This window comes from Crocodylus siamensis, chromosome 2, assembly GCF_052110815.1.
Source record: "Crocodylus siamensis isolate JL-2025a chromosome 2, ASM5211081v1, whole genome shotgun sequence".
NCBI classification, from domain to species: Eukaryota; Metazoa; Chordata; order Crocodylia; family Crocodylidae; genus Crocodylus; species Crocodylus siamensis.
This window is the reverse complement of record NC_143396.1, coordinates 62871804-62886246: the sequence shown is the minus strand read 5'-3', so window position 1 is coordinate 62886246 and position 14443 is coordinate 62871804. Positions and strand designations below refer to the sequence as shown.

Sequence of the window (14443 nt, the reverse complement as noted above, 5' to 3'; positions counted from 1 at the left end):
AACTGCTAAACTACAGGGTTTTTGTTTTTGTTTTTAAATGGAGTATAATCTCCAGTTTAAATGTGGTCCATCTCAATATGACTGAATTAAAATACTCAGTCCCAAGGAAGTATGTAATGCTCTTAGTATTTGTTGCAGTCATGGGCTAGGATCCACTCTTAAGAGTTTGTACAGTGCATAGCACAAAAGACTGTTCCTAGTTAAAAGCGTGTTTCAAGTTTTGGTGTAAAGGAACTGCCATGTATAAAACTGCAGAAGTCTTTAACCTTAGCATGTTTTGCTACTGATCCAGTATTTGGTCAAAATGTTGGGAATGCTAGCTCACTGACTGAAATGCACTTTGGGTAAGTATGGAAATGCCAAGAAAAACAATTGGAAAAAGTTACAAGAATCAGTGATACCATCTAATCGAGGGTGTGTACTTGTCACTTGCTGCTAGAGTTCATAGTGCCTACCAGAACTAGATTAAAGTACAGGCATTAATTAAAAAAAAAAATCCCTAGCTCTTTAAGTGACTGTCTTAAAATCTCAGCTTTTATTTTAAAGTGATTTTTTTTTTCTTATCTAAATAGGGTAAAGTGTTAGACTAGGTCACAGGTAAAATGTCTGAAAACCCAGATAATCCAAAACAGTACCTAAAAGATATCAACTGCCCTGTGTATTTGAATAGCGTAAACTCCAAGGCTTGTTGCTCTGGGTGCTCTGCCAATGTTACTTTAAGAAGATGGCAGAGGAATGCCAAGGGAAAAGCCTATAGAAACAATTGCCTTGCTGCTGGGGTAACTAAGCCCTCCATGTTCTGCATTGTTAGCCTTTTTATGGTGGGGTGTGGGGAAGGGACACTTCTTAAGAAAGAAAGTGGGAGCAAAGTGATTTCATGCTGTTGCCTGTGCTTCTGTAAGAAGTGGGGTCCACTGAGCTCTGGTGGAGGGTTAAGAAGACCTGTGTCATGTGACTGGGAATCAGACTTCTTTATCTGACCTTGGTGTAAAAGTTTTGGGGTGTGATTTATTTGGGCAGCATCCAGTAATATTTCTTTTCTCCAAGAGAGACTAGAAAAGGATCAGATTCTCTAACCTTTTCAATGTCAAGGGTAATTAACCATAGTAGATTGTGTAATAGTGCTTAGATTGCCTTCTATGAGAAGATGACTGGCTGTGTGGATGCAGAGAGCGTATTGGATATGATATACCTTGATTTTTAGCAAGGTTTTTGATCCAACCTCCCACAAGATTCTTTCAAGCAAGCTAAGGAAGTATGGGTTGGATGAATGAATTGTAAGGTGCATAGAAAACTGGATAGTTTGTTTTAGATGGTAGTAATCAATGGCTTGATGTTTAGTCAGCAGCTGGTATCAAGTGGAGTGCCTCAGGGGGTTGATCCTGTGGTCATCTTTGTTCAATATCTTCATCAACAACCTGGAAGATTGGATGGGGAGCATCCTCAGCAAGTTTGCAGATGACGCTGGGGGAAGTAATAGATATGCTGGAGGGTAGGGTTAGGATTCAGAGAGACCTCAACATATTGGAGGATTGGACGAAAAGAAATCTCATGAAATTCAATAAGGACAAGTGTGAAGTCCTACATTTAGGATGGAATAATCCCATGCACTGGTACAGGCTAGGGACTAAGTGGCTAGGCAGAAAAGGACCTGGGGATAACAGGGGGTAATGAGCTGAATATGAACCCTTGTGGCAAAGAAGGCTAATGGCATATTGGACTGCATTAGTAGGAGTGTTGCCAGCAGATTGAGGGAAGTGATTATTCTCTTCTGTTTGACCCTCGTAAGGCTACATCTGGGGTACAGTGTCCCATTTTAGGCCCCCCGGTACAGAATGGACATGGACAGATTGGAGTGTCAAGCAGAGGGCAGTGAAAATGGTAAGAGGGCTGGGGCACATGACTTATGAGGAGAGGTTGAGGGAACTGGGCTTACTTAGTCCAGAGAAGAGAAAAGTGATGGGGGATTTAATAACAGCCTTCAACTTCCTGAAGGGTGGTTCCAAAGAGGATGGAGCTACACAGTCCTCAGTGGTGGCAGATGACAAGATGAGGATCAATCATCTCAAGTTGCAGCAAGGGAAGTTTAGGTTAAGTATTAGGAAGAACTTTCTCACCAGGATGGTAGTAATATAGTGGAACAGGTTATCCAGAGAGGTTGTGAAATCTCTGTCCTTGGAAGTTTTTGAGACATGGCTAGATAGAGTCTTGACTGGAATGATGTTGCTGGGGTTGCTTTGAGCAGAAAGTTGGATTAGATGACCTCCTGGGGTCCCCTCCAACTGTAACTTTCTATGATTTTATGAAAGGGTACAGTTCGGTTGATACAGCATTAGCAATTTATAAGATCAGCCTTCTGATGTGCATTGACTGTTTTAAGGTATATTTTTAAAATGTGGATCTCTAAGCTTGTTCTCCTTGTTCAGGTGTCAAAGTTACTGGTGAAGACTTAGTTGGATTTGTGGCAACATAACTTGTGAGCCTTAGTAACAAACTAGAGCTTTTCCAACCCACTAGTTAGTTTGAAAGTATTATGATTTGTTTCTCTTAAAAGTAATGGTCTGCAAGACGATCATTTTACATGAAATAAGGTTTCATCACTGTTTATTTATGTGAGCACAATAGGAACAGGAGGTAGTTTCTTTGTTTGCAGTTGTAAGTAACTTTTAAGCAAGGTCCTTACTAAATAAATACATTGTACCTTATGTTGGGGTGGCAGCTCTTCATTTTTACTGTTTCTTTTCATTCTCTTGAATTAAGGGCAGCAGTTAGGCCATTGTGCTTCAATAAGGTTTTGTCCAGCAATATAGCACCATGGAAGTTTATTCAACAAGCTAATTAACACATAACCACAAATATAGCGCGTCACTGACACATCCTGTCCCAAACAGTTATACAAGTAGAACGCAGCAAAATATAATAGAATAGTGTTGCCTGGGTAGGTGCTCAAGAGCGGGATGCTGGAAAATACTAAAACAGATGGCTAAGAAAAGTTTCTACTGGTGTTGGAACCTTGGGTGAGCACAGACTGTGAATGTCATTGGGATGAGTTCTTCGATGTGGGAACTTGTGCCAAGTGGCTGCAAGAATGCTGAGGACCTGTGTCAGTGATAGATCTTCATCTCTTGCTGATGTTACAGCTTTTTCCTCTAGCTCCTGCTGCTAGTTAGTTGCTCATTCCCAATTCTGATCCAACAGGAAAAGAGGTATACCACTAGCTTCTAGGAGATAAGAGATGCAGCAGCGGACAAATGCTTGCAGCTAAATGAACTCTGACACCTAGCAATGATGTGGGAATACATGATAGGGCTGCCAAATCCTCATATGTTATGCGAGATGTGACAGTTGGTCCATGAGAACCTGGATGCTAATATATCTATTCCTGTGTTTATTGCCTGGACTGCTATAAATGTAGAGTCTATTAACTTGCCCTGTGGACTAGTGATTGTGAACTAGTCTACTTTTGGGATGGGGGAGAATCAAAGGTGTAACTTCACAAGTACATTTTTATTTTTAATTATATATTTAGGTCTTTATTCATTTAATACATTTTAAAAAATTTAATTTATAACTTAATAAAAAATAAATAAAATTATTTTAAAATTTAAATACTCTTCTTGTCTTACCTTAAAACAAGGTACTTGCACACATGCAGGTGAAGGTACTAATGCTTTAGTTTATCATTTTCAGGTCACATACAAGCTGTCTTTTTCAATTGTAGCTTCAGAGCATGCAGCTGCATTGTTTGTTTTGCAGCATCAGAATGGCTTCTAAGGCTAGTATTTATAAAAATGAATTATTCATGGGTCTCAAGGTTGTGTTGGTTCATAAATAACTTATGCAGCTTGTACTTGTCAAACACTTCAAAGCTGAACATTTTGTGGTGGCAGAATAGTATTGGCACTAGTACATTATTATGAGAACTTTCTAAACCTCTTGGGTTTTTTGAAGAAAACTTAGTTATTGTTTTAAGAAGTGAGGCTATAGTGACCATTATTGAGCAACATCTGATCAATATGAACACATGATCAATCAATTTACCCTACACAGTAGATCTAATCTATTTTGATGTGGTATTCTAGTGATAAACTTGCTAACAGTGTATTTTTTACTTTCAAACTTTTGGAAAAAGTTTTTGCAGTGTACTGCACAAATATACCAGTACATATAAATAAATGTAAAATAAACAAATACTGAGGCCTCTGTTCCTTTTATATGCCAAAAGAGAACAGTGTTTAACCTGTTTAGCAGGCCTGCCCATTGTTACAACATCCAAGCAGGTGCTATATCTTGGTTGCTTACAGACATTTGGGAAGGTTAGATCAAGTTTAAAAATGGCGGCCTGATCTAAGGTAAGTTGGGAGGGGGGGGGCAAGCAAGGTCCATGTGGGTGTTACTGGGGTATAGGAGGCTTTGATGGATACAGGGGTTTGCAGGGTTAATGGGTTTGGGTATGGGGGACACTTTTTTCCCCATGCCCAGAGACCAGGGGCTATTTTTAGCCCCCCACAGTGCAGATGAACACTGCCCCTCTTTCCCCCCCGCCCAACCCCCCCCCCCCCCAGCAAACCATCTTACCTGTCCCTTCCCCTACCTGGACTTATTTGCTTGGCTTCCAGCACTGGCACTGGGAGCAGCTTGTGGGGTGGGTGAGAGGGTCTGGTCTTGGGGGTGGCTGTCCATCTGGGGGGGATACCGGGGTGGTAAAAATAGCTTTCATGCCACAGAGGGGGTTGGAAAAGAGAAGCCCCAGACCTGGGGCCACTGGCTTTCCCAGAGCACTGGGACTTCTGTGGGAACTGTACAGAAGTTCAGGATGATTAAATCTATCTGAAAATGGCCCTCCCAATCTAACTTAAGTGTACCTTGGAGATGGGGTTAATTGGATTGGCCATTTTTAGACCAACCTAGCTGTCCTGAACTCTTGTACAGTTCACACTTAGATTGACCTAACTAATGTAAGATCCACACTTGGGCAAACTAAGTTAGACTGGGGTGGCCTTTTTTTCACCCAATCTGATTTCCCCAAATGTCTGTACACAGCCCTTATCCTAAGCAGTTTCATGCATGATAACTGAACATGATGATCCTGTGAAGTAATAGCAATGTATAGTCTGCTTTTTCTAAAGAGTTGAAAAAAGCAACAACTACTGAAATGATCTGGTTTTAGTAGAGATTTTTTCTGGTTTAAACTGAACTAGACTTTCTAACTTAGTAGAATGTGAAAATGTTACTCTGTATTTAAGTTAACATCTTGCTGTGAGGTCTGTGGTAAGCTTTAAATGTTTCTAATCTATGGTTAGAGATGGTTCAATAAAACTAGGTTTATTTCTAAAATGCCTCTTCTGTGCTTCTCCTATTCTTCCCCAATATTGGCTTCAATTTGTTAAAGTAGGCTGCTGTTCATATACTGCCACAACTGACACTATAAGCTACATGCTGTGTGAAATGACGTTTGTAGTATTAAAGCTGTTGGGCTTTATGCCAACTCATTTCAAAGTTTCCCAAATATCAGAGGCTTTCTCTGTCTTCCCAAGTGTTTGGATTTCAGCACCTCTGTAACTTATGTATAGCTAGAACATGGACATGAATGGAGATTATTATATGCTTAGGTACAAGAGTGTTATGTGGAGGGGTGCAAACCAGACACCATATGTAAGCTAATAGTTTGCTCTCCACTTCTACCTTTTGTTTATTAGCAGATATGTAAAGATGCAGAGGAATATGGGTTTGAGTGGGGAGGGTAGTGGCTTACTTATTAGTCTGAAACAAGGATGAGTAAGGTGATTGTATCGGTGTTTGAGATCAAACTCAATGTGTGGGGAATGTAAGATTTTTTAGGTACTTATGGAAGAGATGCTTCTGATATGTGTGTACTTTGCTGATGGATAGCAAGGCCCTTGCACACTTAGAGCAGGGAATTGCAAACATTTAGGTGAACCAATAAAAATGCTGCCAAGGATACTTCGGTAGAGCCAGGAAAAACTTGCATGCAAGGAACAAAAATGTGTCCTAACAATTACGGCAAAGTTGAGTAACTCCTAATTTTGTGGTACATAAAAATGTCACTCGGCAGTTATATATACAGCCACCCTTTCAGCATGTGTGTGGAAGAGCAGTTGTAGAATTTTTATAGTGAATACTGAAAAGTGTTGTTTCTTGCCCTTGTTACTGTGAAGGCAACTCGGATACAGTGCAAGTACAGAAATGGCTAGAACCAGGTACCTTTCTTTGGTCTCTTTCAGCATATTGACTTGATCAGAAATTTGTCAGTTTTAAAGGTCCAGTTGTTTGAACTGTCTTGGATTTGAAACAAATGCAACACATTCTACCTAGCAGATCCAGTTTTCTATTGTCCAAATGGTTAATGTTCTGGTTATGTAGTGTTTGGAGCAAACTTAACAGTATCTTCTACTTGGCTACCAAGAATTTTTTTTGCACTGGGGAAGCAGAAGGAGTGACTTCTTACTTCTGGTGTTAGTTAGATGGCTGAGCTCTTGATATGAGTCTCCTCAGTTTCTACTTGTGAGGAGGCAGAGGATCAACACTAAGCTAATTTCTTAGATATAAAATAATTTGGTGTATACATTGAATTAAACAGGACATTATCTCTGGAATGGTTCACTCCCTCATGGACAACAGAACTGCATTGCATCACCAAGGGAGACGATCTAAATGGACCAATCGGCTGATACTCTTTGGAAGCAGAGGGACAAGATACTTAAAGAACCTTGATCTGGCTAACAGAAATAGTTCTCCTTTAATCTAGATTCCTTTTGTGACTGATCCAATATGAAATTAAAAGCAGTTCTATTGGCATTGGCAGAGGTCACATTTTTGCTTGTTTGGAAGTCCTTAAATTGTACATTACCTTTGTACATCCTAAATGCAAAGATGGCCAGGATGGTAATTCAGATGATGTTCTAGCCCATATATTCACATTGCCTTGAGGCATCCGTCTTCCTGCCTTGGAGCCTCAGTCTTCTAGGATATTGCCATTATTTGAGACCAGTCCAGACTCCCAAGTTACTCTCATCTATACTGGAGTTTTTCCAGAGTTGGCAAACTTGTAGCTGAAATGTAGGAAGCCTTCAATTGATGGTACTTGCATACCAAATTATCCAAAACCCATTAACAGAAAAAGAAATGGGTGGGTCCTCTTTGTTTTCTTACTGAAGATTGACATCCTACATGGCTTCCTTATGAGTTCAAGAGTAGTTTTCAGCTCAGTATTCTGTAAGCTGTCCTTTCAGAGACGAGTCTGTTGCTAGTCCCTAATTTGCCTAGTTTCTAAGACAAACTTGGAATAGTATTTGGCTTTTCCACCCATGTTATGATTGAAGTTAAAAAAAAGTTAAAGAAAAATGGTGTGGCCAGCAATACATTTAGTCCCCATCAACAGTGTCCTAAATCCACTGCCCACTTAATGGCATTTTCCTCTTGTACAGCTGCAAAACTTTGTAACAGACTTGCAAAATAGTTCCCAAAAGCAAGGGGGGGTGGTCCTGACCTCATGCTTTATAAAGCAGGTGAATGAGGATAGAGGTGTATGTAAGAAGCTTTTGAGACATTTGACTAAATGGGGTAAGAATTACTGGAAGGCTTTAAACCTGAATATAAGCATTCTGTATGGCTTTATAGTACATGAAGCCTGTACTTCTGACCTGAGTAGTTGGGTAAACTGGAAGAATAAAAATGTAAAATGCAATAAGCAATACTTACTTTTGATGTATACCTTAAGCAGTGACATCCTCCCAATTTGACTGTTTTTAGTTGTTCTGTTAAGCTGTGGGCAAAGAGTGCACCACAGGATTGCAGTTCATCTACTTTTATTTTACTGTACTGCTTTCCTTTTGAACTCAAGGGAACCACATCCAGCCTTCCAGGGATCAACTCTTACTCTGTTAGCTGAACTTCTGGGCCAATTCCAAGTCACGTGGGTAAGGCAAACAATATCCTGGCAGAAAGTGGGGTGATTTGTGCCAAACTTGTATATTCTTAAGGGTCTAATGGAATTGTAAGTCTTTAACGTTTGGAGGAAGGTTGTCAGCTTTCAGTTAACTAGCAGCAAAGAGCATCTATTTCAGTGGTTCTCAACCTTTTTACATTTGAGGCACCCTTTGGAAAATGCCAGCTCTTAGTCTTCACTGTTTTGACTACAGAAAAATAATAAAGCAATTTTTCTTTGGCAAAAAACTTGGAAATCCACAATTGTGGTCTTTCTGTGTGAAATCACTGGGATTATATTTGTGAACCATGTTTGCTCAACTAACGGGCAACCACAATGTGCTATACATGTGCTTGGTGGTAGGGGTGGGAGGGCATTTTAATTGGTGGTTCCCAGACAGCTGCTCTAATTTTAAAACAGTTCACTGTCACATGTATTGAGCCCCTGCACATTTTGAATGCCTACAGTATACTTTATTTAAAGCTCATTTGAGGTTTAGATCAGTGGTTCTCAACCTCTTCTTTTTTTCCTTCCTTTTTTTTTTTTCCCTGTCCCAGCCTCACAGGGGGTGGGTGGGTGTAGGGCATGGCAGCCCTTTGTAAGCTGAAACTGCCAGCTCGCAAGAGAAAAGCCATGGTTTCCCATGTTTTCCTCCTTTAAAAGAGAATACATTTTTGAAATCTGGTTGTGACCCTTTTGTATATTCTTGCGACCTACTTTTGGGTCATGATCTACAGGTTGAGAAATGCTGGTTTATATAGTGTCCCTGTAGCCATTTTAAAATGTGTGTGGTTTAATACACATGATGGTCAGGTGATGCTGGAGCATTCTAATAACACAGAGCAGACTCGATTAATTGTGTGCTCCTACATCTTTTAAGTATAACATGAACGAGCATGTGTACAGACAGCCTGTGTCACCTTGCGAGAATTTCACAGCACCCTGGTTGAGAATCACTGATCTATGGCAGTAGCTGGCTTAATAGTACTGTTGCACAAGTGAAGATTCTTCCTTAGCACAGCTCTATAAAACTTTAAACTTAAATATTTCTTTTTACTTAGGAAGGTCATCTGTGTTTTTTTTTCTTTGCCGAATTAAGTGTATTAATCTTTCCTTGATAGATATTTTTTGTTTGTTTGTTTTTCTTTTTTGTTTTGGTAGGGCTGTCATGGACCTGTTCATGTTCAGAGCCTACTGTTGTGTTTTGGTCATGAAACAATCAGCTCTGCAACACCTTAAATCTTTTTCCCCCTGCATGTCCCCTTCCCCCACTTTCAAACATGAACAGCTTGTTCCTGTATTGCTCAGGCTGCACAGTCTGGAACAATGGCTGTGGACCACCCTGTTATCTCAAGGGTGTTTTAAGTATGAAGCCATAAAGATGAGAACATCAAATATCAGCTTTCTAACTACTTCAGTGCAGATTATATTAGATGGTTCTGCTTAAATGTCTGTCCCACAATCCCAAACAACCTACTTGGCCTAACTTCCTTAATGCAGAAACATTCGGTTTTCACTAAAAGTAAAAAATGTTGAATTTAAAATTTCTAAAGCTTGAAAAATGAACAATGCAGATTTTAAATTGGTTTTAAAAAAGTAACCCGAATTCTATATTTTTCCATGATTAAAATGAAACTCACTTGTATATACACACACATCTCTATATTAGTGGTGTTTCATTTTAATCATGGAAAAATATGGATTTGGGGTTATGTTGTTTTTTTTGTTTTGTTTTGTTTTTTAATCAGAGAAAACCAGGATCCTTGATGATTACACACACAATGTAAAATGGTGTGGCTAGTTCTTATCACACCACTAACTGAAAGGTCATGCCCTATGGCTGCGAGCCCTGTCAACTGATGGGGCTCCCAAATAAAGGAGCTTGCTACTTGCCAGTGCAGTTGAGGCCTGGGATTCTGATCCCAGGCTCCTGTTGCTCTGGCAGTAAGGCATGATGGAATCTCATGTTCAGTCTCTCAATCGCACCTCTGTCATGCACATGTAGCATGGCAGGAAGTGTTGAATATGAGGATTGCATATCAGATCCTATGGTGCCTTTTCTTACCTTTAGGCCCCAGGCAGACATGCCTTTTGTTGGTTTGTTATGATGATCTAGGGAAGCTGCAAGATACAAAATTTATTGGGTAACTTCTTTTCCTTAAACTAAGCTGCATCTCTACCAACTGTTTATTTGATTCAACAAAATTATTGCCAAAAACATTTCAGTTACTGCATTGTGTAATGAGCAGTTATAAGAAGGTAGGGAAAGTTGTCAGGGGTCTGTAGGTAGACTATTTTGAAAATCAAAGCCAATACAAATGACAATCTCTTTAAAGATATTTTTGAACAGGGCTTCTGTGTGTAGCTGGCTAGTCAGATCTAGTATGAGTCAGTTCTGCTTAATTTCATCCTATTTTTAATTATACCACTTATTTGCAAAAGATGCAGTACAACAATTTTAATTCTACTTTATCTTGATAGTCTTCAAATATGAGAACTTAAGTTGCATATACCCTTAACTTGTACCTTTTTATCTAACTTTTTTATAATAGAAAAATCCTCTAAAGCTTGGAAAATGGGTTAAAACAACTTATTCTTGTTTCTCTTATTCATAATTCCATTTAGCTCTTAGAAAGGAATGATATAACAGTTTTCCATCTTGCTATTTCATTCTGTAAGGATGTTGGGAGACTGTTCTGCATGTTTCAGGCCAGGTACTTTTACTGTGGTCACCCACTGTGCAGGCAAGTGCCCTGGTGGCCAGACTCCTAGTTTAATTTGAGTTTGGTCTCTTCAGATAGCACTTCTTGGAGCTGTTTGACTTATAAATTGAATACTGCTTGTAGCAGGGACTTGAACATCAGTTCAGCATCAGTTTGAACATCCCAGGTCTGGACCTTTAAAGGCTAGACTCTATACTTTGGGGTAAAAGACCTCCATCTCCTCCTGACAAGGAATCTGATCCTTATTTATCCTGGAATACTTTTGCAGATTTGTGAAAAAGTTCATTTCTAACAAATTGGTTAGACTTGGCCAAAAGCATTGAGTGGGAGAATTCCTAATAGCTGTATTTTTAATATTGATGCATGTAGCTGCTTAAGCACTTGCACCTTTGTAAAACCTGCCAGATAGTTAAATACATTTTTCACGATGGCAAGTCATAGAATCATTGAAAAGTAGGGCTGGAAGGAGCCTCCAGAGGTAATCTTGCCCAACCACCTACCTGAGGCAGGATCATCCCTATCCAAACCAAGTTATCATTTTTTAATAGGCAAATAACCTATTAAATACTTAGGGTAAGACTTAGCATTTTTCTGCTACTGGGGTACATACTTCTGTGCAGGCTAGCCACACTCATACTTGTAGCTTCTAAATGCCGTGAAGTTGCTTTGGGGGTTTCTCCACTGAGAATTGAAGTCTAGGGAGCCTATGTGAAGGGTGGCCCCCAGAGCAGCCTTCTGGCTGCAGTTCTGGGTTTGGTATATGTCTGTAGGCATGGCATACTTGGGAGCATATAAAGTAGGGCTGTGCGAAACTTTGGTCCATGATTCCATTTGGCTCAATTTTGGTGGCTGAATCTCCAAATCTGAATTGGATTCAGAGGACCCTTTAATTGAATTGAACTGGAACCCTCTGAATCCATTCAGAAAGGTTCAGACATAGAGACAGCTTTAAATGTTTTTTTTTCTACATACCCCTAGGTAGCAGGGGCTCACAAGTGCTGCAATGCTGGGGCACATGGAGCAGCCCACAGAAGTGCAGGGGGTTGCCCAGTGCGTTTGGGAGCAGACCTGGAAGTAGACCAGAAGCACTTTCTGTCTGCTTCCGGGTCCACCAGGGAGCATGCTGTGCCCCCCCCCCCCCCAGTGTGGCATCTGGTGCCTCCTGGGGTCTGGGGGCAGGCACCCGGGGGCCCCCTGCAACTGATCGCTGAGCCAGTGGGGCATGGGAGGGCCCCCCCCCCCCCAATGTGCTCCCCTGTGGACCCAGAAGTGAACTGGAAATACTTCTGGTCCACTTTTGGGTTTGCTGTCGAGCACGTGGAGGGCCCCCCTGCACTCCTGTGGGAAGCTCCATGCACCCCAGCATCACTGTGATCACGAGCCATGCCTGCTATGTCAAGTTACATAGAAAAAACTTTTAAAGCTGTATCTATGTCCAAATTGCTGATTCTCTGAATTGGTATTGAATCTTCAGGTTCTGATTCACCCATGGGGACAGTGATCCAAATCAACTAATCGAATCGCCCTCCCTGATTCGGGCCGAATCCAAATCAAATAGGGCCTGCTTCACACACCCCAATATACAGCATTCCTTTTCCCTTTCCCCTCCCCTTAGTAGCAGGGACTCCACATACACGTGCCCTTATAAGGATGTGCAGTTGTAGCACATGCAACTGTATACACATTCTCTGCTCTCAATCTAATAAATGGCCTGTGCCACTTAGCAAGCAGTCTCTGTTACAACCTGAATGAAGTTTACATTGAGCCAGTCAAAGGCCTGAAACTGGTCTTGTATTACCGTAGTAAGTGAGACAGTCATCAATATTCTGCTCTCCAAGTTCAATAGATGGTATCAGTTTCATTCAGTGGGGCATCTGATCTCAGCAAACTGATTAAACTGACTTTCATACTCTTACAAAAGAATTCTGTTCTATTTGAAATATTATTTTACTTTGGTCCTTTTGATCTTGCTAATCACCCAACTGAAAGTATTAATTTGTAGTACTGATCTGCAGCTTTCCTGTTTGCTAAAACTGGAATGGGAAATAATCAGTTGATAGACTTTAAAATTAGTCAGGTTTATACAGGACCATGATTCCTGATGCTGCCTTCAGCAAACAAAAGCTTTGAAGCTCAAACATAACTTATCCAGCAATAAAAGATCCCACTTGCTAATCATAACCTCCTAAAATTGCTGATTCTTTGTATTTAGGCTTCCCTGGAATAATAACAATTGTTAAGTATATGAAGGCTGTTACCAGAAGTACTTTCCCCTATTAATACTCTATTCCAATGTAAGATATTTGAAAGGTGTTGAAACCTGATGGTTATATAAATAGAGTGCCTTGAAATTTAAAATTGGAAAATCCTGCTGGGTGAACTTTTTGCTAAATTGTATGCTGACTTGGTGCCAAATTTTGGGGTATTGTGATGGTGCCATGTGAATGAGCACACTTAGATCAAAAATCTAAGTTGGCAGCTTGTTTCCAAAACTGGACCTGGGAGATTAAGTGAGAGTAGGGGCACAGTGGTGGTTTTGTTTGATTTCCATGCCCCCCCCGCCCCAGTAAATGCTCAAAGCTAGGACTTGCAGGCCAACAATGCATGCCTCTCTAATGACCTGTGCATGTTGCTTGGTATGTTAGAGGTTGCATGCAGTTTAGCAACTGGTGCAATAAATTAAAAAAAATAAACACACACGCGCACACACACACACACACACACACACACACACACACACACACACACACGTTTTTACTTTTGGAAAGGGCTTTTTAATTTTTTATGGGTGCGCACAAATGGTTTTTGCAGAATTTCTTTTCCTTTTCTCCAACAGATGCCTGACACCTAAGGCCCCTTCCATGTTTTAAACTTATGCCATGATTTAAGATGTTAATGGTAGCATAAATAGCATGGGCATTTAAAGAGCTTTAAAGTGGCAAAGCAGCCAGGGCACTATTACACATGCTCCAAGGGTGCGGGGAGTGTGTTTTAATTAGAGTGACTCTCAGTTGCTGGTGCAAGGGGAATTCAGGGTTATGAGTAGTAGTAATGGCACAGTTGGGATCTGATCCTAGTAGTGCCTCTTACCATGTATGTGTCATAGCAGGAGTTGGGATTAGGGATCAGATCCCACTGTGCCATTATATGAAGGCATCTGGGGGCTGGGGTGGAGCTAAATAAATTGAATTAAAATGTTTTGAAGTTGTGTTCAGTAAGCAGAGTAAAGTAGCTTTAAACCAAATCATGATGTGTCAACACTTGAATACTGATTATAGCTCTGAAACAAGTATTCATACAGGCATAAGTGTATACTTCATAAGGCATAGCTTGAAGTGCAGTTTACTTTAATAACAAGCCATGGCTATTCATAGTAGCTCCATTTCTCTTCCCTCTTCCCCCTCCCCCCCCCCCACACACGAAAAAGAAAACAAACAAACCCTATATCTAAAAACTCTTTACTTCTGTGTAAAACATCCTTTGGACTGTTATGACTGTAACACTCCAACCTTAAATTTACATAAGTGAGCATTTGAATTGGAAAATAACTACATATGCAGTGTGATCTTAAATGATAAAATCGCTATTTTCAAATAAAACACATTAGTGAAACAGCTTTTTGGTGGAATATATAGACAGTGAAGATATGCTTCCATCTTGTCAAACACTAATTATGCTTACACAATGGCCAGGTACAGACATTACACACAAAACAGGATAAGTGCTTGGAAACCAATCTATACCTATAACCAAACAGAAGTTCAGTGCCCAT

General features: G+C 40.3%; 1 protein-coding gene across 2 annotated transcripts in view; it reads left to right on the top strand.

Moving 5' to 3' along the window:
* MTUS1 (microtubule associated scaffold protein 1) overlaps positions 1-14443 on the top strand; it is a 162352-nt gene that overhangs the window by 22916 nt on the left and 124993 nt on the right. The window lies entirely within an intron of this gene.